General features: G+C 37.6%; 2 pseudogenes; both read right to left on the bottom strand.

Annotated features, from left to right (window-relative positions):
- Positions 1–2178: 2178 nt before the first annotated feature.
- Positions 2179–2858, bottom strand: LOC149215209 (subtilisin-like protease SBT2.6 pseudogene; annotated as a pseudogene).
- A 64-nt stretch (positions 2859–2922) lies between these two features.
- On the bottom strand, positions 2923–4050 carry LOC149215210 (uncharacterized; annotated as a pseudogene).
- Between the last annotated feature and the right edge of the window lie 19887 nt (positions 4051–23937).

Consider the following 23937-nt stretch of genomic DNA (forward strand, 5'->3'; position numbering starts at 1 on the left):
GCATAGGCTTGCATTCATTCTATCATTACTGTTGAAGTTGAGATTCTTTCCTAAGAAGTTACAGTCCTGGGCATCGATTCAAATCCTAGACCAAAACATATTTCAAAAGGGTCCTAGAATCTAAAATTCCTCCATCAAATTCTGAGCATGATCACCATGATCATTGATTAGTATCAATTGTTCAACACCTATTCTCTCTATCAGTGCCTCTGGTTTTGGAAGAATATTTCGCTTTGAAGATAGAAATTTTATGTGATAGGGTCAAGTCACTATGATGCCTTTCTTGAAGGATCGAATCATCTGACTTGCTACAGGAATAAGGCCGAGGGATTGCGTAAGAGAAAAGTTAAAGAAGGACCATATTGATCTCAAGAGATAGATTATAGCTATGTGGGAGGTATCCCTAAAACAAGATTATCAATAATTTGAGTAGAGGAAGGTTCGATTATTCAACACTGGGCACTCGAAGGTCATTTTACACAATCTCTTAGCCTCCTTGAAGATCATTGTTGCAGTGAAATTATAGTATATTCCTGTTGGTGAAATCTGCAGTAACTATGCATACTTAGTTATTATTATTTGGAAGGCTCATATCTGAACCCTATGGCATATTGAACTTGCTCATTGACTTAAGCATGATAACCTTGTCGTTAACATAACTTTGGCCTCTTTGAGAAAGAACTGATTCATTATACCATCCTGCAAATCGCAAGTTGATTGGATATTACCTTTAGATCTATGTGAGCATGAAAGTTTAAATAAGTCATATTTGTCAAGATTCTGATAGAGGTAGACTGTAGCAGCAAGACCAAGATGAATCTAGGGCAGCATATTGAATAGACAAAGGTATGTTTACAATTATGAATAATCGTATGAAAATTCTAGTTCTAAATATGTGTTGTTGCATTAGTATAAAGCATATCATTGAACATGTATGCAACTAGAAGTAACATATACCTGAAGCAGACAACCTTTGCAGCAAACCAATATAGATATTTTTTTTAGGCCCTCTTCTTGCTTAATCTTTAGCAGTATCAAGCAGTAAGGGACATAATCAATGCACTCTATTGTGGCATACTTCTGGGCATTTGTTGTCATCAGTACTTCATAGTTATGCAGTAAGGATTTGAAGTGAGACATACTTTCATCATTTAAGGAGGTTTCACTGTTATAATTCTTCTATAGCAACATTTGTCAGTAAGAGTGTTTTGCAACTGTAAAGGTACAAAAATCTACTCAGTCAAAATATTGAAAATTGAAGGAGCAGCAAAGGTATGTGTGTAGTTGGGGTATCAAAATTCAGTTGTAAGAGTTTCTTTGTCTAAAGATCATGATGCATTTGAAGGGGTTTGTAGTAATCATTGTAAATAGGCCTACCATATATATCTCCAAATCAATTTATGGACTGGAAGTTTTCTTCATTCTTTTAAGGGTTTCATTAAGCTCATTTACATGTGGTTTCATTCTCCATCTGTAATTTAAGACAGTTTGAAATTCCTGGAAATAGAAGGCTCGACCCTCCACTCACTGTTCTATGTATATCGTTCTCATGATTTGGTTATTCTGCTTCATTTGGTACCACTGTGGTATTATCATCTCTATAGAAGATGGTCTCCAAGTTTAATGAAATATCACTAAGAATTGTGCCAAAAAATTTAGTATGTATGTCATATTGTTGCTCCTCTTCTTCATGTGGAAGGCATAAGAATTTTATAAAAATAATGAAAATCTAAACTAGGGATATGTTGGAACCCATCAATTTTCCTTTTTTGTATATGGTAAGAGAGGAATAAAAGTCCATGAGGATAGTAATTATGTGCATGTGAAATCATGATAGTGCTTGGAATGACAAGCAAGCCACTAATAGTGACTCGTGGTAATTGTAAGTGGTCATAAAAATATAAATGGAAGTTTGTATCGAAGGATTTTAACAATCATTATTTGTTGCTAATTGAGATAGTTTAAGGAGCCCAATATAGAGATAAATTATCAAAATCCTTAGTGATTGAGTATGGTTGGGGAGGATATTAATATATCCTCTCAAGTGCCTGAGATAGACCAAGAAAACTGTGTATAATCATACTCAATCACTAAGGATTTTTTATAATTCATGTGTGAACTTTACATTAATTAGGAAAATATCCTGAGAAAATAGAAAACACATTTAATCGATTGGATTTAAAATATTTGAAAAGACAAGTACTTTTGAAAAGATTGATTTTGTGCTTGCAAGGGCTTCCCCATGTGGTCAACGACTGTTGATGTTGTTTGTAAAGCTGACTTGATGGCAGTAGGGCTCCAATCAGGATGCTTCTGCTTCACCAAAGCTGCAATGCCAGCTATATGTGGTGTCGCCATGCTTGTCCCTGATATCATGACAAATCCTTCTCCTTGATAATTGACTTCATTAGTGCCATTAGGAGACCATGCTGCCCATATTAGAGAACCAGGAGCCAGAATATTTGGCTTTAAAACATCAGTGTCCTGAAAGATGGAATCCTTAATATCTGGCCCTCTAGAAGAATAGAATGCTACCTGAGGAGTTGTACCTTGATATATAGGCTTCAACCCATTTCCAATGGAAGCCTTAGCTCCAAACCTTGTGATTTGACCTAATGGATCCCTTATTGTTGATCTATTATAGTAATCTACAAGAATTTGTGTTTGATCTACTTCTTTTATAACAATTCCTGGAATTCCCACTGGAACTGGATCAAATTTAGCTCCTAGAGACGGATTGCCATAATGAACCCAACTGCACCTAAACTCTTTGCAGTTTCTAACAGGCGTCTTACAGATGCAGCACCATATGCAAAGTTGTATGAATATCCACAAACTAGAATGTTCCCCTGAATCATAGTCTTGTTAAAAGCTTCAGGGTTTTAGCAGTCAGATGGACTCGATATCACAACTTAATATTTCCATTTTATGGTAGCTTAATATTTATTAGACCTAGGAATGTCTCAAAGAAATTCCCACTCTGAATCACAATTTTCAACATGTTTCCATTTATCAACATTCATATCTAATAAAGAATTAGGTGTTGAGATATCGATCATATACGACTTTTGTACATATTCATTTTCATACCAATATGTTGACTCTTCTTTTTCATCTTGTGCAACAGCTAGCAGTTCATGAAGAGATTCTTCCTCAGATAAATTCGCAGGATCTGGAATAAAAGATTCAATAATTGAAAAAAAAAATTCTCTGTCTTCTTCATGCACTTTGACATTCTCTTCACAATTACCTGATTCCTCAATGAAATGCACCCCAGATTCCCTGATGATTTCATCAATCCCATCCTTATGAATTGGATGATCATTTACTTGCATTTCAGCTACTGCAAAAATATCTTCATTTTTATGATCATCTTGATAGAGTTCAGACCCAGTTTTATCTACTGGTGATTTAAGAAAAGCACCTTAGGGAAGATCAATGCTGGAGCGACTACTTTTGTGCTTCATTATTAAAGCTTAAGTCCTCAGGAGCAGATAGATCCTCAACTGATAGACAAGGTGGCTGTTCCAAAATGTCCAAGGTTGGGAATTCAGAAGGTTTTTCCTCAGGAAGAACTGGATGGTCCTTTTGTAATTTATCAAGAACTAGAAAGACACAAACTGAATCTTGCCCACTAGAGACATAGTTCTGCTCCAATTTGGAAGAGACCGCAGATTCCACATTCAAACTATCTAACTTTTTCTGATTTGGGGAAGTGTCAAACTCTTCAGTAAAGTCGATAGATGTGTCAGAAGATAAGCTTTCGCTAGAAACATAGTTCTGCTCCAATTTGGGATAGGCCTCAGATTCCACATTTAAAGAATGTAACTTTTTTGGATTTGATTTTGGCTTTTCAAATAGCTCAAACTCTTCAACAAAGTAAAGAGATATGTCAGAAGCTATGTTTTTCATAGTAGATTTGGGACATGGTGGAAGGATATCCTGAATGAATTCTTCACAAATTTTCCGCACATTTGTACCAACTACAACGACTTGATTTTCAACATACTTCATTGTCTCTTGTAGTAAAATAGAAGAATTTTGATCCCACCATGGTAAGATATATATTTAATATGTATTTGCACCATGGTGATATATATAGTTTAATATATAGTTTTCAACTTTGTATCTGCGCCATAGTTATTATATGGTTTTAAAATATGGTTTGGCATTTGAAAGCTGCCACCATAGTATTTAGGTTTTAACATGTAGTTTGTAACTCAAATTCTCACCATGCACATATTAATGCACCCACATTAATTAACGTATGCACCTTTTAACCAATCAAACCCAAAAACTAAACTTTGACCTTTTTTACCACTTCCACTTGTCGAGCTACGTGAATTCCACATGGCCAGCAAGGCCCCCTTTTCACCTGTTTTCCATAAACTTCAACGGGCAATTTCTCCTTCATCCGAAGGCCAAATGTGAAACCAAAGACACTATCGGATTGATCGACGAGCTCTTCATCTTGGCACTATTTCTGGGAACATCTGAGACCTTTGAACTTGGAGAAAATTGAGGATCCTCCTGGATCATTGACTTAAAGAGGCTAAAATACCTTTTCTACTCCAAGTATTGATCTTTTCATTGTGAAGTTTTAAAGACTTACAAAATGCAAAACACCAATGCTAACATCACTAGCCTCTACACCCTCAATAGTCACTAGCAGAACATTGTTGGAAATATCCCCAGTGTTCTTGCTATTGAAAATTTCTTGTCTGTTGGAGTATTGAAGGTAGATAGTTTTAGCCCATACCTGATTTGGCTTAGATGATGAAGCATAACATGAAACCATTGAAATTTCTTAATTTAAATATTCCTATAAGGCATCACAACAATAATCAAAACTAAGAAAAATCATTATTTCTAAAGAAAATATTCCTATATGTCATGAGGAAATGCAATTTGTAAGAAAAAATATTAAGGTCAGATATTGCACCTATTATCCATCTAAAATGTTTAAGGAATGGTTTCCAAATCTTGACAGAGTTAATCAATGCCTCAAGCCCATGGTGAAAAGGACAATTAGAAAAACAAAAAGAGAACCTAGTCATGGGAAACACTTATAAATTCAAGTCCATTTTCATGAAATATCCATGTGACATCAAAGAGAATACCAACATGATCACCACTGCACAATTCAAGTCTCAACCCATGCAGATTGGATCAGATCAAACACTTCTTATCGCCAACCAGCCATATGTTTAGTTTGTCAAACAATTCAAGGGAACTCACCTAAATTGACCACAATTTATGTATTTGTATATCTATTTATGAGTCTGTGTATATCGTTGTCTATCTATGTGTGTATACCTATCTATCTATCCATATGTCTATGTCTGTGAGTATATATCCCTAAAATCTCATAATATATCCGTATTATTTCAAAATGCTTATATGAATAATGTGACATACCTTGGGGACCCTTCTCTCTATGGATGCCTCCAAACAATGGATTACTCATCGTTGTTCTGCTTCTGAGTTCACTGGGCAACCATCTATATGTTCGATGTAATACTCCTTCACATCCAAAAAACAGAGGCATAAAGTCCAATCAGTACACTAAAAGAGAAATATGAGTAAAACAGTTAAATACTTGATAAAAATGTAGTCTCTCAAATTGGTGTGTCAAAATCTATACATGATAAGCATCAGGTCCTTCGACATCAACGTGCCATGAAAACTACATACTGCATGTCGGTTAAAGCGCATACAGTGTCAAAAAAAATCTTTGGCCAGTCTTTGCATTTAGTTTTCTATGTTATTTGACTCTCAAGAAGGCTCCTTTATGGCCTTGTTAAGAATATTTTTTGTTTTTTGGTATCCAGTACATCTTGGAAAGCACAATCTAGAAGCATATCAAGTAGAAGAGTTGGAAACGGATGAGGAGAATTTTGAAATTTTGATGTTGTCACATCACCTAGAGAATGCACTTTCAATTTCTTTCTTGAAATAGAAAGCATTTTATATATAGAGAGAGAAAGAAAGCACTACAAATACAAAAATTAAATATAGACATAAAGATCCACATTTTCTAAAAAATAAAACATTTACAAAACATGTGTACACATATACATACATGGAGAACTAGAAATACAAGTATTGAACATGGCATAGAGGAAATGGAAATACAAATATCTAACATGGAAACTATGCCTATATTAGATACTTGTATTTCCATGTCCTCCATGTCTAATTTCCTAGTGTCATATGACTTAGCATCCATCATATTTTCTAAGGAAATTAAAAAACACACACATTTGCATTACTACAAATAAAAGGATTACATCTGATAACTCATCATACCAATAAAGATACAACCAAAAGGCCTGCTAAAAGGCATCCAACAATCACAAAAACTGATTTCAAAAGGAAATGTTAGTGGCATTAAAGAAATAGAAATAAAAGGCGTTGTCCTAATCAACGATTCACCAAATCACTTCACAAAGAAATTAACTGGATTGGGAGGATCTCTTTATCCACATCTCCATTAAAGCATCCATTGTTTATTTAAATTGAAGTGTAATATCATTATCCAAAGTTGCAAAGGGGAACAAAGCACATGGAAACAAGCAGAGAAAAGATTTGGATTATGTAATTTACTTCAGCTCCATCTCAGGATGAAGATAAATTTATTGGAAATAAGAAAAAAAAATAAGTCCAATTATGACTAAAATAAGTTAATGAAATTTATAAGTACAAAAAGTATTGTCAATTAGGTTTATTTTTGGTGGTTGAAAAAAATGATTGTTAATCTTCCACACCTACATTCAATTCTTGCAAGTGACATATTAAGTTTATATCAAATATATTATTGTAATAACTTTGTGCCTTGTTAAATAGTCTTATGCTATAAAGATCCTACCTTTTCTATGGGATGGAAACTAGGTACTTGAATAAAGATAAAAAATAAAAATAAAAATACAAGAAAAAATGGGAAAGCAGGAACGTGAAAGGCATCTCTTAAAAAGGAAAAATAAAAAGAAAAAAGCTAGACTGGTAGGAGGGCAAAGATCAAAATAAGAAGCATTAATAGGAAGAATCATTATCAACCTGAAAGAGCAGTGATGCATTCATGGATCTTTTTTCGACATCGGCGGTGAATACTGACAAGATCACGATTTGACTTAGGCAACAACTTTGTGTCCTTAACCTATCATGGGAAAGATCAAATATCTTTAGTTCGGGCCTTCATGAATGAAAAAATTAGTTGAAGAAATAAAATGGAGTTGACAACAACCAAGCAGCAAAATTGAGTTCAACAATGCAAAATCTTGCATTGGTGTGATGTACTACCGTGAAAAAGGATTTTAATGAACTGAACCTTCAGTCGTTTATGAAATTTGAAAACAAAGGAAAGAATGAGATAACTATAACTTGCGTTTTACCTCCCAACATCACAGACAAGTTTCAGATTCATCTTTGAGAACATCAACATCTGCTTTTGGAATGCCATAGAAATGACGTTGCCTAATAAGCAGCACTGAACTTCTTACAGTTGCTAGTCTGATCTCTACTCCTCCATTTTGATCTATTTTGTCCTTCAACTTCTCAAATCTGCTGCACTAGTTTTGAGTATGGAAGCCTACTTTCTTCCAGAAATCGTGCAACAATCACATTGGTACTGTTGCTGCCCATATCCACGATTTCATCAGAGCCTTAAGAGCTATATTTTTCAAACCCTTCACTGAAATACCAGAACAATGAAGAAATTTCCTGCTCAAATTTCCTGCTTTAGACTCTAAACCTAAGGTTTCCAAAAATAAATAACGCTTTCTCTTTGATCCTTTTTTCGTTGAAGGTGTACGTGACACTGATGAAACCTTTATTTTACTATCGCTGCTACCAGATGCCTTTACAGGACCGTTGGGGTTTATAGGGGTCATCATAATATCATCGGTGCATAAAACATATTTCTCTTCAGAAGCTTTAGGCTCAATCTCTTAAATTGTGTGGCTCCAGTACATGGATTTACATCTGATTTAATGGTACAAGATTTCAAAGGCAACGAATCCAGTTTCATGTTCTTAGACTTTGGAAACAACAGTGTTGTTGCTTCTGCAGCTAGACCAGGGGAACGAGATGAATGTAAAGGCGAGAGATGAATGTAAAGTGATCGTGTAAAGGCCTGGATACTAATTCGGATTTTAGAAAATAAGCCAGGGCAGGAGAAAGCCTATTAAAAAATTAAAATAATTTATTACTGAGAATGGTTTGCATACCTGATATTTGCAATTTATTGTGATTTCATGGGTGAATCCTTTCACAACGGTTGGGAGCGGGATTAACAGAGTGCCAAGGATTGCATAGCCAAAATCATCTTTTTAAATATCAATATTTAACTTCCAATCCCTACAAAATGCACATCCACAGAATTAGCGAAGTATCAAAAACTTTATTCAACGACTGAATTGAGCAATGAAACACCCTGAGAACTCAAATTTCACGATATTGCACTCTCTGTGGCCTCGGCCTCTGCCATGAACAGATCTTCTTAATTTAGATAGAATGGGCGTTCAACGTGATCACACTGGCAAGCCAAAAGAAAGGGTGAAAATGGAGAAATTGGGTTCCCTCTAAAATGTTGGCTGATATTTTAACTTTGCCACTAGATTTTCCAGACTTTCTAATATTTAAATATTTACCACCACTGTCACACCATTGGCGCTACAAAGATCCGTGACAAGGAGTACTCAAAACTAAACCAGCGTGACTATGGGTTTGATTCTTCCACCCTTAATATCTAATGTTAGAGAACACACAAACCTAGTGTAAAGGAGTTTGATTTATTAATGGAAGATTGAAAAAACATACATATTAGAAATGGGAAACAATATAAAGCATGTAACAAAGTCATAAAGGTTATATAAATTGAAATATAATGTTAAATATAAAGGTATTTAATTTAATAATAAATATATAATCTATATAATGTGTCTGTTTTTATCATTGGATATATATGCATTATTATCATAGAAACTTTATCTCAATATGGTAGGGAAGAGTGTATTCTTTGAGTTTATAGATAACACATGGTAAATTAAAGTTTTGAATAACTAATTATATTAGTAAACAAGTTTTTAATTAATGATAATGAATTTTTTTATTGAGTATGATATATATGCGCCAAAATAATATAATTAGCTAAAATTATTATATTTTAGAAAATAGGTTTGTGTTGTTTTTTTATATGTATATGTTAGGTTTGTCTTAGTAAATGGGTTAGGGTTTATTTTGTAGGTCTTGAATGCATCATTGTACGGAAGTAATTTCTTTTGCGTTGTTGCCAAACTGATCTAGCTCTTAAATTATATATTGGGGCATCATAGCAGTCATGGCGAGTGCCTCGGGGGGTACAAATCCCTGTTTTAATAATGTGGGTGGAAGAGATGGAAATTATGGTTTGAGCCATCAGATGCAAGCACCCCATGGATCAACTTTGGGGCCAAGTCGTGTGGATAGAAACAAAGACGATCCTCCACTAAGTTGAATTGGAAAAATGGTATCAAGAAAGATGCCTCCATAAGGCAGTCAAGAATACGAAATATGAAATAGGATCAGACAAAATTGGGAGTTGCATCCAACATATGAAGGATTGTGCCTTAATATGCAAGTTCATTGGGATTTGGCCAAGAAAGAGAGCATTGGTTAGATGGATCCAATTAACATGGAAATTGAAGGGACACATTGATCTTGAGGTAAGAGCACAGGGTTTCTTCACGATGATTTTTGCAAATCTAGAAGACAAAGATAGAGTATTCAAGAACGACCTAGACTTTTTTAATAATGCAATGGTATTCATGAAATTCTAGCAAGAAAGGAACAACCCAAAAAAAAAAATTTCCTCACCACCCTAATTTGGGTTCCCCTATGGAGAATCTTACAAGGTATTGGAAACATGATTGGAGATTTTGTGAAAATATTCAAAGTGGCTAAGCATGGATGCTACACCTCATATGCAAGTATATGTGTGTATATGAATGTCTCCCAACCACTACAAGAATCAATTGAAATCTACTACCATGATGAGGTTTGGAAACAACCTCTAGATTATGGGCATGTAGTGTTAAGATGTTGTAGGTGTCATGAATAAAACCATTTATTCAGGGATTGTCCCATGAGTCTCATAGAGGCAACAAAAAAAATTCAACCAAAATTAGATAACGAGGATTTTCAGAAAGTCCAACATCTTTGAAAAAAGCCTCAAGCACAAAATGGGGCAGCATTGGAGGAGCCCTTTCAATCCAAAAACCATTATGAGGCAATGACTAGAGAGGAGCAAGATATGTCAAATCAAGTACATCCTTAATAAATGAATCAAGAGAAGGGAATTAGAAAACTAAAGGTGGAAGCTCATAAGAGAAAAATGACAAAGGAATCCACAAAGAACGCACCAATATGGAAAATTGATATGTCAAACATATAAGGAACGGGGAATGTTGTTGGGTAAGAGAACATGGATATGGGTGAATTCAGTCTTTCAAACCTCATTGAAGAATGGAAAGGTAAGGACCGAGGAAAGACACTAGATTAGCAAAAAGTTGTTTATACAAACATATCTACAGAGAATTTGGGTTGGGCATAATGTTGTTTTGTCAATGACTTGGTTGGGTTCCCAAGTCGCAAAAAAAGTAAAGCTATATATGAGGGCATGATAGCTAGGGAGTGCCAAGGTGTTCCAGGGAATGCCAGGAAGTACTAACACATGCTAGATAGTTCCAAGGCATTTTAGGCATGCCAAGAAGTTCCAGGTGTTAGGGTGTGGTGCCAACACATGCTAGGGAGTGTTAGGGCCAAGTTCTAGGGAAAAATAAGGGAGCGCTAGTTTCAAATGCATGGAAATGAATGAATAGGATTGTGACAAAGAGTGTTAGTGAGTACAAGGTGTGCTAAGTGTCAGGGAAAGCTAGGATGTGATAGGGAGTGCCAAAGCATTCCAATAAATTGTTGAAATATGGAAACAAGAATATTCCAATTTGATTTGTCCTTGAATTAAATTGTGAATTAAAGTTGAATTTAGTCTTAACAACTACTTGGAAATAATTAATTAATTAATTTTAAATTAATTAGTTGGAGAAATTCAAGTTAGAAGTATTTCTGAAGTCATGCAAGATTTATCTCTTAAATTAATGAGATAAGATTGAATTATATTTGAGTTGTAATTAATTTACCCAGTTTACTGAGTTAAGTCTAGTTACATTAGTTCCAAATTGTTTGAGGAACTAATAGTGAGTTAATAGTCAGTTGATGCATTAATGCACTCAACTAGTGCTACTCCAGTTAACTGAAGGTTCCCTCATCAGAAACTCATGCATGTCTATTCTGAGAAAGACCCAGTTGAGATAAATGTTCAAGGACAGTGTACTACCAGTTGCATGTGTTTTCTCATGGAAAAAAATCATGCATGCAGTCAAGGATTCATCCTTGAGGATTGCGCAGTTTTGAAGGCTTGGTTTTCCACTTGGTAATAGGAAAATCATCCATAAGGAACAACGCAAGGAAACAGGAGCTTGGAGGGCAGAGAGGAAGGCTGGAGAGAATCCAAGATTGCCTGTGAGCATCTATGAGGATTGTACTGAGAGCTGGCTAGCTATGAGAGCTAAGGCTTTGTATAATTCCTATGTATTTCCACCATGTATGATAATACAATAATGTGGGGTTTTTAGCTGAGGCTTTTTCTGAAGTATTTTCATGTGTGTTGTGCCATTGATTCTTCTCCTTCTGGTTATATTGTTCAGCTCGATCTTTAAGCTTCCACAAATTGATAATAGAAGTAGGTTATCGTATTCTGCTTTGATTTATATTTCATTATCGGGTTAACCTATCACAGATTTTCTACAGAAATGCAGGGGATGCGAACACATGCTACATAGTGCCAAGGGATTGTTAAGCGTGCTAGCGGATATGGCATGTCAAGATGTAAAGTTTTTTGCTTAGTTGTTTTATGACCACGGTTGGATGTGAGCCTTGTCTTTGTAACTTGTTAAGTTGTATGATTTGATATTCAACACAAGTAGCCTAAGATGAGTTATAGGAAGTTCTTAGGTGAACAAGGAATATTCTAGTTGTAGTTATTGTAACTTGGTCAAGTTGTTGTTATAGTTGAGGCAGGATTTGGTTCGATTCCCATGTTATATAAAATGTAAGGGTAGTTTTGAGGGCATGATAGCTAAGGAGTTCCAGGGCGTGCTAAGGAATGAAAAGGTGTGCTAACACATGCCAGATAGTGTGAATGCATGCCAAGGAGTGTTGGGGAGTGTCAGGGCTAGGCACAACATTATTTTTTCAATGACTTGGTTGGTTTCCTGTCACAAAAAAGGTAAGGCTATCTATAAGGGCATGACAACTAGGGAGTTCCAACATGTGCCAGGAATACCAAGAAGTGCTAACACATGCTAGACAATTCCAAGGCATGTTAGGCATGTTGTTGGGGCCTTTGTTTTGATTTTTTGTGAGAAGACAAGACATGAACAGGTGGCAGGGAGGACTGGTCAAGTTGCGGAGCTGAAACCGAGGGGGGGAATAGGAACCAGGAGTGGTTTGACAGTTGTGGAAAGGTGGAGGGGGAGAGAAATAGCAGTTGAACAAGAGAAATCGAGAAAGTAGAGAGAAAAGGAAGCCAACAACAGAGTCAACCGAGAAGGAAACAAGTGGAACTGGCAATCTAGGTGTGGAGTAGAGGATAAAAGGCATATGAAAGGATGGGAAAGTGTTGGTGAATACTAGTTATTGACCATGAACCAAGTGAGCTAGGAATTAGTGCAACTTTCCTGAGTTGCGGAAGGTGGTTACACCCTTGCTCTATTGGTCTTTGATCTATGGGTTGGGTCATTCTTGTTGTTGATGATCAGGCTTCGAGCCTTTTGTACTTATTTATGTATTTCTTTCTATGAAGTGTAATGAAAGAGACAATTGAGTTCTATACTAGTTCTTTAAAAAATTTAAATAGCTATCTATATGTTGTATGATTTCCGAAGGGAATGTGAGTAGAATAGTATGGTTGGATTACAATAGGTGCTTGATTGTTATGAGTTAACATTGATTGCAGGTTGTAGTTCCCTTGGTGCCTCATTCTACCCCCTCACACTTCAGTCACGACACAACTCAGGTAAGACTCCTTACCCTCTCTGGGTAAGGTGAAAATGTCAATGTTGTTCTAGACTACAATGGAGCGTTGTTGGCCCCTTGTGCCTAAACCCAGGGTCTCTTCCCTATTCCCATTTTCATGCCAACACATGCCAATTCATGCCAAGTACTAAGGCATGCCAAGATGTGCCAGGTGTTGGGGTGTGGCAACATATTCTGGGGAGTGATAGGGAGTTCGTCGAAACACAAGGGAGCACTAATTTCAATTGCATGGAAATGAATGGATAATAGTGTGTGATAGGGAGTGTTAGCGAGTTCCAAGTGTGCTAGGGAGGGAGTGACAATGTATGCTAGGTAGTGACAAGGCATGCTACAGTGCTAGGGAAGCATGCCAAGATGTACTAAGTTCCAAGGTGTTCCAATGTGTGCTAAGGAGTGTTAGTGAGTGCTAGGGAAACACAAGGGAGAACTAGGTCAAAATGCATGGAAATGAATGAATAAGATTGTGTGACAGGCGATGTAGCTAATTACAAGTGTGTTAAGGAGGGAGTGATATGGTATGCTAGGTAGTGCTAAGGAATGCTAGAGGTTGAGGGCAGGACCTGACCAAGATTTATCAGGTGCCAAGGTGTGCCAACGCATTCTAGGAAGTGTTACAGAGTGCCATGGAAACACAAGGGGCCATTAGGTAAAAATAATGCATGGAAATGAATGAATAAGATTTTGTGAAAGGAAGTGTCAGTGAGTTCTAGGTGTGTTGAGGGAGTGACAAGATATTATTTGCAGTGCTAAGGCATGCTAGAGGCCAGGGCAATGATATGTCAAGATGTGCCAAGTGCTAGGGTGTACCAATGCATGCTAGGGAGTGTTAGGGAGTGCCATAGAAACACAAGGGAGTGTTAGTTTCAAATGCATGGAAATGAATGAATAAGAGTATGTGACAGGGAGTGTCAGTGAGTTCTAGGTGTGTTAAGGAGTGAGTGACAAGGTATGCTAAGTAGTGCTAAGGAATGCTAGAGTGCCAGGGCGACATGCCAAGATGTGCCAGGTGTCAGGAAGTGTTAGGGAGTGCCATGGAAACACAAGGGAGAACTAGCTCAAAATGCATGGAAATGAATGAATAAGAGTGTGTGATAGGGAGTGTCAGTGAGTTTCAGGTGTGTTAAGGAGGGAGTGATAAGGTTATATGCTAGGCAAAGCCAAGGCAAGCTCGAATTCTAGGGAATGTAAGGGAGTGTTAGGGAGTGCAAATCACGCCAAGAAATGTAGGGGGTGCTAACACGTACCACATAGTTCCAAGGGATTTTTAGATGTGCTAGGTGCTATGGCATGTCAATATGTAAAATATGTTTCTCAGTGGTTTTATGGCCACAGTTGGACGTGATCCTTGACATGGTAACTTGTAACTTGTTAAGTTGGATAAGTTGAAATTATACATGAGTAGCCTAAGATGAGTTATAGTCAGTTCTTAGGTGAACAAGGCATAGTCTAGTTGTAGTAACTATAATTTGGTCAAGTTGTTGTTGTCGAGGCAAGACTTGGTTAGGTTCTCAAGTCCCAAAAAAAGTAAGGGTAGTTGTGAGGGAATTGTAGCTAAGGAGTGTCACGGCATGCTAAGGAATGAAAAGGCATGCTAACACATGTAAAACATTTGCAATGCATGTTGAGGAATGTTAGGGATTGTTAGGGCATCACAAGGGGGAACTAGGTCAAAATACATTAAAATGAACAAATAAGTGTGTGTGCCAAGGAGTGTCAATGAATTCCAAGTGTCCCAAGGACAAAGTGTGTTAAGAGAAAGTTAGAATAGGAATTGTAGGAGGCGAGCCTATGGTTACAATTATAAGGGGTTTCTCAAAGTAGTTTCAGACAAAGGGAGACTTTGGGTTGGGCACAACACTGTTTTTCCAATGACTTGGTTGGGTTCCCAAGTCAAAAAAATAGTAAAGCTATCTATGAGGACATGACAATTAGGGTGTGCCAAGGTGTGCCAAGGAATGCCAGGAAGTACTAACACATGCTAGAAAATTCCAAGGCATGTTAGGCATGCTAAGACAAGCCAACTACTAAGGTATGTTAAGATGTGTTAGGTGTTAGGGTGTGGCGTGAATGCATGCTAGGGAGTGTCAGCGCCAAGACCCAAGGAAACACAAGGGAACACTAGTTTCAAATGCATGGAAATGAAGTGTCATTGAGTTCCAGGTGTGATAAGGAGGGAGTGACAAGGTATGATATGTAGTACCAAGGCATGCTAGATTGCTAGGGAAGCATACCAAGATGTGCCAAGGTGTGCCAATGCATGCTAAGGAGTGTTAGGGAGTGCTAAGGAAACATAAGGGAGCACTAGGTCAAAATGAATGGAAATGAATGAATAAGAGTGTGTGACAGGGAGTGTCAGCGAGTTCCAAGTGTGTTAAGGAGAGGGTGACATGGTATGCTAGGCTGCACTAAGTCATGCCATATTACTAGGGAGACATGCAGCCAAGATGTTCCAGGTGCCAAGGTGTGTCAACATGTGCTAGGAAGTGTTAGGGAGTGCCAGATAAACACAAGGGAGAACTAGGTCAATTTAATGCATATAAATGAAAAAATAAGAGTTTGTGACAGGAAGTGTCAGTGAGATATAAGTGTGTTGAGGGAGTAACAAGGTATGGTAGGCAGTGCTAAGGCATGCTAGAGGCTAGGGAAACATGCCAAGATGTGCCAGGTGTTAGGGTGTGCAAATGCATGCCAGGGAGTGTTATGGAGTGCCAAGGAAACAAAAGGGATCACTAGTTTCAAGTACATGGAAATGAATGAATAAGAGTGTGTGACAAGGAGTGTTAGTGAGTTCTAGGTGTGGTAAGGAGGGAGTGACAAGATATGTTAGGTAGTGTCAAGAAATGGTAGAGCGCTAGGGCAACATGCCAAGATGTGTCAGGTGCCAGGGTGTGCCAATGTGTGCTAGAGAATGTTAGGGAGTGCCATAGAAACACATGGGAGAAATAGTTCAAAATGCATGGAAATGAAGAGATAAGAGTGTGTAATAGGGGGTGTCAATGAGTTCCAAGTGTTCTAAGGAGGGAGTGACAAGGTTATATGCTAGGCAGTGCCAAGGCATGCTAGAGTTCCAGGGCATGTCAGGGAGTGCTAGGGTGTGCTAGGGAGTGCAAAGCATGCCAAGAAACATAGGGGATTCTAACGCACACCACTTAGGGATAAGGGATTGTTAGGCGTGCTAGGTGTTATGGCATGTCAAGATGTAAACTATGTTTCTTAGTTGTTTTATGGCCATGGTTGGACGTGAGCCTTGACTTGGTAACTTGTTAAGTGGGATGAGTTGAAATTGGACATGAGTAGCCTAAAATGTGTTATAGGAAATTCTTAGGTGAACAAGGCATAGTCTAGTTGTAACTATAACTTGGTTAAGTTGTTGTAGTTGAGGTAGGACTTGGTTGGGTTCCCAAGTCTCAAAACAAGTAAGGGTAGTTATGAGGGCATGATAGCTAAGGAGTTCCATGGTATGCCAAGGAATGAAAAGGTGTGCTAACACATGACAGACAATGTCAATGGATGTTGAGGAGTGTTAGGGAGTGTTAGGGGAACACAAGGGAGAAATAGGTCAAAATGATTGGAAATGAATGAATAAGAGTGTGTGCCAAGGAGTGTTAGTGAATTCTAGGTGTCCCAAGGATGAAGTGTTTTAAGAGAAGTTTAGAATATGACTTGCAGGAGGTAAGCCTATGATTGTGATAAGGCATGGACAAAGTAATTTCATAGAAAGGGAGACTTTGGGTTGGGCACAATATTGTTTTTCTAATGAATTGGTTGGGTTCCCAAGTTACAAAAAAAGTAAGGCTATCTATGAGGGCATGAAAACTAGGGAGTGCCAAGGTGTCCTAGGGAATGTAAGGTTCTCAAGTCGTGGAAAAATGTAATGCTAGCTGTGAGGGCATGACTGCCAAGGTGTGTTAGAAAATGCGAGGGCATGCTAACATGTGTCAGATAGTATAAAGGTGTGTCAAACAAGCTAAGATGTGCCAAGTGTTAAGGCATGCCAATATGTGTAAGGGCATAAAAATGCATGCCAAGGATTGTTAAGGCAACAAAAGGGAGGAACAAGTTAAACTACAAGGAAATTAACACATAATAGGGTTAATAAGTCACCAATTTACCTTTTCCATGAGGGGCATGCTAGGCACACCAACACTACGTGACAATAGGTGCCAAGTTCCAAGTGTTAGTGCATTCTAAGAGCCAAATATTCCTCCGTCGCTTCTCATCCAATTTCCAATAATTGATCTCGAATAACTTTAATATTAAACCATGCCAAAGCATACCAACTCATCTCAACGCATTCAAAACATGCTAAGACTTGCCAAGTGCCAACACGTGACAAGTGCCAACGTGTGTCAGTGAGTGTGATGCATGCTATGAAGTGATAGAGCATGTCGAAGAGTTATAAGGTGTGCTAGAGAGTGCCAATGCATGTTGAGGATTGTTAGGGAGTACTAGGAAAACATAAGGGAGCACTAGGTAAAAATGCATGGAAGTGAATGAATATGAGGGTGTGTCAAGGAGTGTTAGTTGTCATGCCAAGGAGGGAGTGACAAGGTATGTTAAGCATGAGTAAGGCATCCTAGGGAATATCAAGGCATGTTAAGAAGTGCTAGAGTGTGCTAGATAGTTCCGGGGTGTGCTAACATGTGCCAAATAGTGCCAAGGCATGCCAAGACGTACCTGGTGCTAAGACATGCTAGGATGTTTAGGGTGCCAGAGTATGCCAATATGTGTCAAGGAGTTTCAAGGCAACAAAAGAAATAACTAAGATAAAATGCAAGGAAATGAACACACAAGAGGGTTAATAAGTTGGGACTCTATATTTTTCAAAATGGGAATGTTAGGAACACTAATAATATGTTCCAGTACATTCCAAGTGCCAATGTGTGCCAAGTTTAATGTATGTCAATGCAATAATATGCCAAGGTGTTCCATGGCATGCTAGGGACTACACGGCATGCCAACACATGCTAGGGGAGTGCTATGCTATGTTAGGGCATGCCAACATGTTCTTGGGCGTCCTGTTCATGGCAAGATGTTCTAGGTACAAAGATGTTCCAAGACATGCGAGGTGCTAAGGAATGTTAGTGTGTTCTAAAGAATGTTAAGGTGTGCCATGAGTGTTGAGGAGTCCTAGGTCTCTCTCATTAACAGAATTGACGGAGCTTGATTATGTATTAAATAATATAGTTCCTACACACACTAGTGGAAATTTATCTAAAGGGAATTTGTTAGATAATAAACCTAATAGAGATGAACCATGTGTTGAATAATAGGAAAACTATATTCTTATGACTTGAGGGAAATGAAACACACTAATTATTTCTTAAAAAATTGTCTAATTCTAACCACTATGGCCTTGGACACATAAAGAAAAGGACTCCGAAACAATGGTCTTAAATCGTTATCTTTTGACAAAAATATAGTAATAGGTACATAGTGTCATCAAAAACTCATTGGAATGATCAATTATGATGAACATTTTTTTACCGTCACCAAAAGTAACCAACAAGAGCATTGGTGAGGGTCAATAAAATATCGTCACTAGAAGTGTCACCAAAGAGGGAATTAGTGATGGGCCTTTAATGACCCTCACCAAAAGTGTCACCGAAGAGAGAATTAGTGACAGGACTTTAACGAACCTCACCAAAAGTGTCATTGAAAATGGATTTGGTGACAAACCTTAAAGGACCATCACTACATAAGCTTACAACAACGTTTTTTTAAGGACGATCACCATATGCAACATTGGTGTCGGACCTTAAAGGTCCATCATAGGCATGACCCTCACCAATGACCTTTTTTCTTGTAGTGATAGGTGTGTCTTAGAGATTCTAAGGCATATATAGATAGAGATGGATGCATATGTCTATATCTGAGAAGGAGGTCAAGTAAGAAGCAGGTAGATAGAAGGGAAAAGGCTCCACACCTGAGTGCGTGGAGGCCTAGAGTAGAGTCCGCAGCTGAGTGTGCAGACCCCTGCAGCTAAGTGCGCAGGTCAGTTTTGAGTCTGTAACCTCATATTGAAGATCAATAAAGAAGATTGTTGGTGAATTTCATGTGTTTATTTGTTTGCTTCTATTATCTATGTTTGCGATATATGTTGTGATGGAATATTGTCTTTATGAAATAATGATGTATTAATGTGTGACTCTATTGGATAAGTTTTGCTAACTATACACAATGCATGTTAAGCATTTATGCGAAGCTTATAATGCATTATGTTATGTTTATTGAATACTTAAGTAGATCTGTGTGAACCCAGATCTAGGGTTGCTTTATGGTGTGCGTAAGTGGATGGTCCATTTGTTAGGGGTCTACAAAAACCTATCGTAGACCTTTGCAAAGGTCTAAAGGCTGTTTAAGTGAAGTTGTAGTACCAAACCTTAGGGTCTTATAGATCTGCACGAAGGTAGATCAAGGGCAATAAACAACATCACACTGATCTCTGGATGCGGAAACTTGGTTCCAGCATACCCCCATACTACTTCGAGTGAGACTTGAGCCTGCATTACGTGAGTTGATGCTGAAAGGGCTAGTAGTGTATGGTTTTGTTTGGCGCAATTAACTTTGAACCTGGGTTAGGACCTACTAAGCCAAAACCCACTATAGTTTTTGATTTTAATTTCCTCTTGCACTTTCATGCTCTTCCTTTACCTCCTTGATCCAAAATCTAAAGTATGTCACACTCCTCCAAGAGTGCTCTAAGAAAACTCTAAGTGTCTAAGAGTATAAGAGAGAGAGAGAGAGTAGAAAAATGAGAGCTCCAAAACTAAACTGAAAAAAAAAAGTATGCAAACTAATCCTCATAATCCTTTTTATTAATGAGGTCTCTAATTTCTTCAATTTTCTATTATTTTCCTTCGTTTTCCTCCTAACATGCAACCTGTGATATTTCACCTTCCTTTTCTCCCAATTTCCTTTATTTTCATAAATAAAAGGCCAATTAATGCCTCATGCCTTTCCAAAGTCTTTTCCATTGCCTTTGCCAATTTCCATAGCTATTAGTTAATCACAAGTGATCCCCATCACTATGTTTTTTCCCAACATTCAGCTTGGAATACATGTACCATGACCATGGTTATTATTTTGCCTTTATTACATGGATTTTTGACTAGGGTTGTTACATAACCCTCCTCCTTGGGGGAACACCGTCATTGGTGTTCAATGACACCTACAACAAGAAAGACTATTGAAAGAAAAACGTACTACCCATGGAGGTTTATAACTTAGCACGTTGTAGTATTTATAATGATCAACTTGCTAAGAAGAAAAACAACATGAGAAACATAACAACGTGATAACCATAATGACATTACACCCATACTACTTATTGGAGCTTTATAACATAGCTCATAGTAGTATTTACATCCATATACATATATACATATACCAAAACACCACACCAAAACATATGCCAAAAACATTCACTCAACTAACGAATAAAGAAGGATACAGATCTTGCATCTGATCTGCCATCTTTGATGTAGCTTAATCGGGCCTAAAGTTCTTCCATTTCAGTTTAACTTGCTCAATTTCTTGGTTCTGGAGCATGAGCATATTTCTCTACAAAGTGCACTGAGGTTCTGGCTGGAATTCTCCTTCTGGTTCCACCTGCAATATAGGGCATTCAATCACATAATCAACATATTTATCATACGTCTTAAGCAATGACGCATAGAAAACATCAACTTTAACTATCGGAGGTTGTGCAATTTGATAAGTGACTAGCCCAATCCTATCAAGAATATTGAAAGGTCCACAAAACTAAGGTGCAATCTTGGTACATGATCCAATCCTCAAGGAGCTCTTCTTGGGCTTGATGTGCAAGTACACATGTTCCCCAACCTAAAACTCCCTAAGAAAGTTGTTTCTGATATGCATAACTCTTTTTTTTATCCCGTGTTGCCTTTAGTTTCTTACTCATTACCTGCATTTCTTGTTTCATCTTTGCCAACATGTCTGGTCCTATCAATACCCTATTCACTAGATCACTCCAATTGATGGGAGTATTATATCTCTTCCCATACAATGCCTTAAATGGAATCATCCCCAAACCTTCCTGGTACCCATTCTTGTAAGAAAGCTGAACCAGTGGAAGATACTATTCCCACTTTCATTGTTGATGCATGACGTACATTCTCAAAATGTCCTCCAAAACCCTGTTTACCCTCTCTATTTTTCCATATGTCTGCAGATGATAAGTTGTGCTAAAGGAGAACTTTGTACCCAAACCTGCAAATAGCTCTTACAAGAACCTAGAAGTTAACTTGGCATCCCTATCTGATACAATCTTCTTTGGTACACCATGCAACCTCATTATATCTCTAATAAATACATTTGATACATCATTAGTTGAATATGTAGACTTCACTAAAAATAAGTGCGCTACCTTAGACAACCTATCCACAACAACCATTATAGAATCATGCTATTTAGATGTCCTCGACAAAACTACAACGAAATCAATGTAAATGACCTCCCATTTCCACTCTGGAATTGGAATCGGTTGTAGTAATCCACCTAGATGATTACACTCTACTTTTACCTATGGATAATCCAAGCATCTAGCCACAAAATCTACCACTTCCTTCTTCAAATTTGGCCAATAATAAAAATTCTTCACTATTGTCAATATCTTTTGATATCTTGGGTGACCTGAATATGATTTCACATGGAACTCTCTCAAGATAGTGTTCTTGAGCTCACTATTGTATGGCACATATATCATGTCCCTAAATCTAATCAAGTCATCTGCTGTGAGATGATATTTCACATCGTGATCACCTGTACCTTGTTGTAATTTGTACGTAAGCGCCCTATACTTGTCATCCTGTTGACCTGTCTGCAAGAACTGATCCTAAAAATATATCCCATAGGAGCTCATAGATACTATTTGATTCACTTGTATCATCTTACTAAGAGCATCTGTAACCTTGTTCTCTTTACCGTTGATGTACCCGATCTCAAAGTCAAACTCACTGATCGTGGTCAACCATCTAGCTTTCCTGGCATTCAAATTCAGTTGGTAAAATAGATACCTCAATCCAATATGATCACTCATCAAGATGAACCCTTTGCCAAGAAGATAATGCATCCACATCTTCAAAGCATGAATGATTGGTTCCAACTCAAGATCATGTGTCGGGTAATTATGCTCTTACTCATTACATTTCCTTGATTCATAGCATACTACCTATCCTGTAATAACTTTATAACCCATGGATGATCTTACCTCATCCAAATTTCTAGGAGTTTCCCACTCCATGATGGCCCCTTATATTTTCTGGATCCATTGCTATGCCTTCCTTGGAAACCACATGCCCCAAGTAGTGTACCTTTGTCTAAAAGAAACTACATTTACTAAGTTTGGCATACAACTGATGCTCTCTCAACAATCTCAATATTGTTGCTAAATGTTCAGCATGTTCTTCCTCATTTTTAGAATATACCAATATATCATCAACGAATACAATAACAAACTTGTCCATATAAGGAAGCGACACACTATTAATCAAGCACATAAAAGTAGTTGGAGCATTAGTCAAGCCAAATGGAACTACAACAAAATCATAATGCCCTTACCTGGTTTGGAAAGTAGTCTTGTAAATGTCCTCTTCTTTAATGCATACCTAATGATATCCTGATCTCAGGTCAATCTTCGAGAACACTGTTTCTCCCTTCAAGTGATCAAACAAGTCATCAATCCTTAACAACGAATACCTATTCTTGATGGTAACTTTTTTCAACTTCCTATAATCAATGCATAACCTGAGAGTACCATCCTTCTTCTTCACAAATAACATTGATGCACCCCAAGGGGACACACTTGGCCTAATGTATCCCTTGTCAAGAATTTACTTCAATTGCAACTTCAGTTCCACTAACTTTGGTGCGCTCATCTTGTAAGGTGTCTTTGATGTTGGTGTTGCCCCTTCTACCAACTCAATAGAAAAGTCTACTTCCCTCCGAGGAAGCAATTCTGAAATATCTGCCCCAAACACATCCTAAAACTATTGTAGAACTGGGTAGTTACTCAAGACATCTGCATCCTTAACTTCCTTACCTTTGTCAATAGAAATATTCACTACTAAAAACACATAATTAGATCTAGGGTCAATCAAAAGATAAACAACTTGATCACAAAACTTATTGTCCATCTCAATAATATATGCCTGGTGATCTTCCTCTCTATTATCCAATGTTGCATAGATCCCTGAAATAATCTGTCGAACATCTCCCAATTTTTGTGCCTCCTCAGCATTGTATATCTGTGGTCTACCACTATGATGTTGTGGATAATCTCTCCACAAGGCCAACATTGCAAGGGCTTCCAACCATCACCCTTATTCTGCTCCTCAGACTGAAATCCATGTCCTCTATCAAATGCATTGAAATTCTTATGTGGGGCTTCATTCTCTTTGTTACTTATGTCCTAAGGTCTTGTTCTCTTCTTGTCCCATTTTCCTTTATTATTTACATTTACTTTCCAGTCTGGCATAGTCTCAAATATGCAGTTTGATTTCTCAAAACAATGCTTTACCTTCCATATGGCCTCCTCCAATGATATAGGCTCATCAAACTAATCCTCTCTTTGAATGCTACTGGAAACCCACTGATGAATCTCTAAATCTTTTCCTTCTCCTCCTTGAGGTAGGGCAAATATCTCAATAGCTCCAAGAATCTTCTAGTTTACTCCTCATCGGTCATGGATCCCATCTTCAGCTCATAGAATTAATTTTCCCTGTCATCATAGTATCTCTCAGATTGATACCTCTTCTTGAAAAGTCCTTTGAGCACACTCCAAGT

Source organism: Pinus tabuliformis, chromosome 1_1, assembly GCF_031772625.1.
Source record: "Pinus tabuliformis cultivar Carrire ecotype Pingquan chromosome 1_1, CPIR1, whole genome shotgun sequence".
NCBI classification, from domain to species: domain Eukaryota; kingdom Viridiplantae; phylum Streptophyta; class Pinopsida; order Pinales; family Pinaceae; genus Pinus; species Pinus tabuliformis.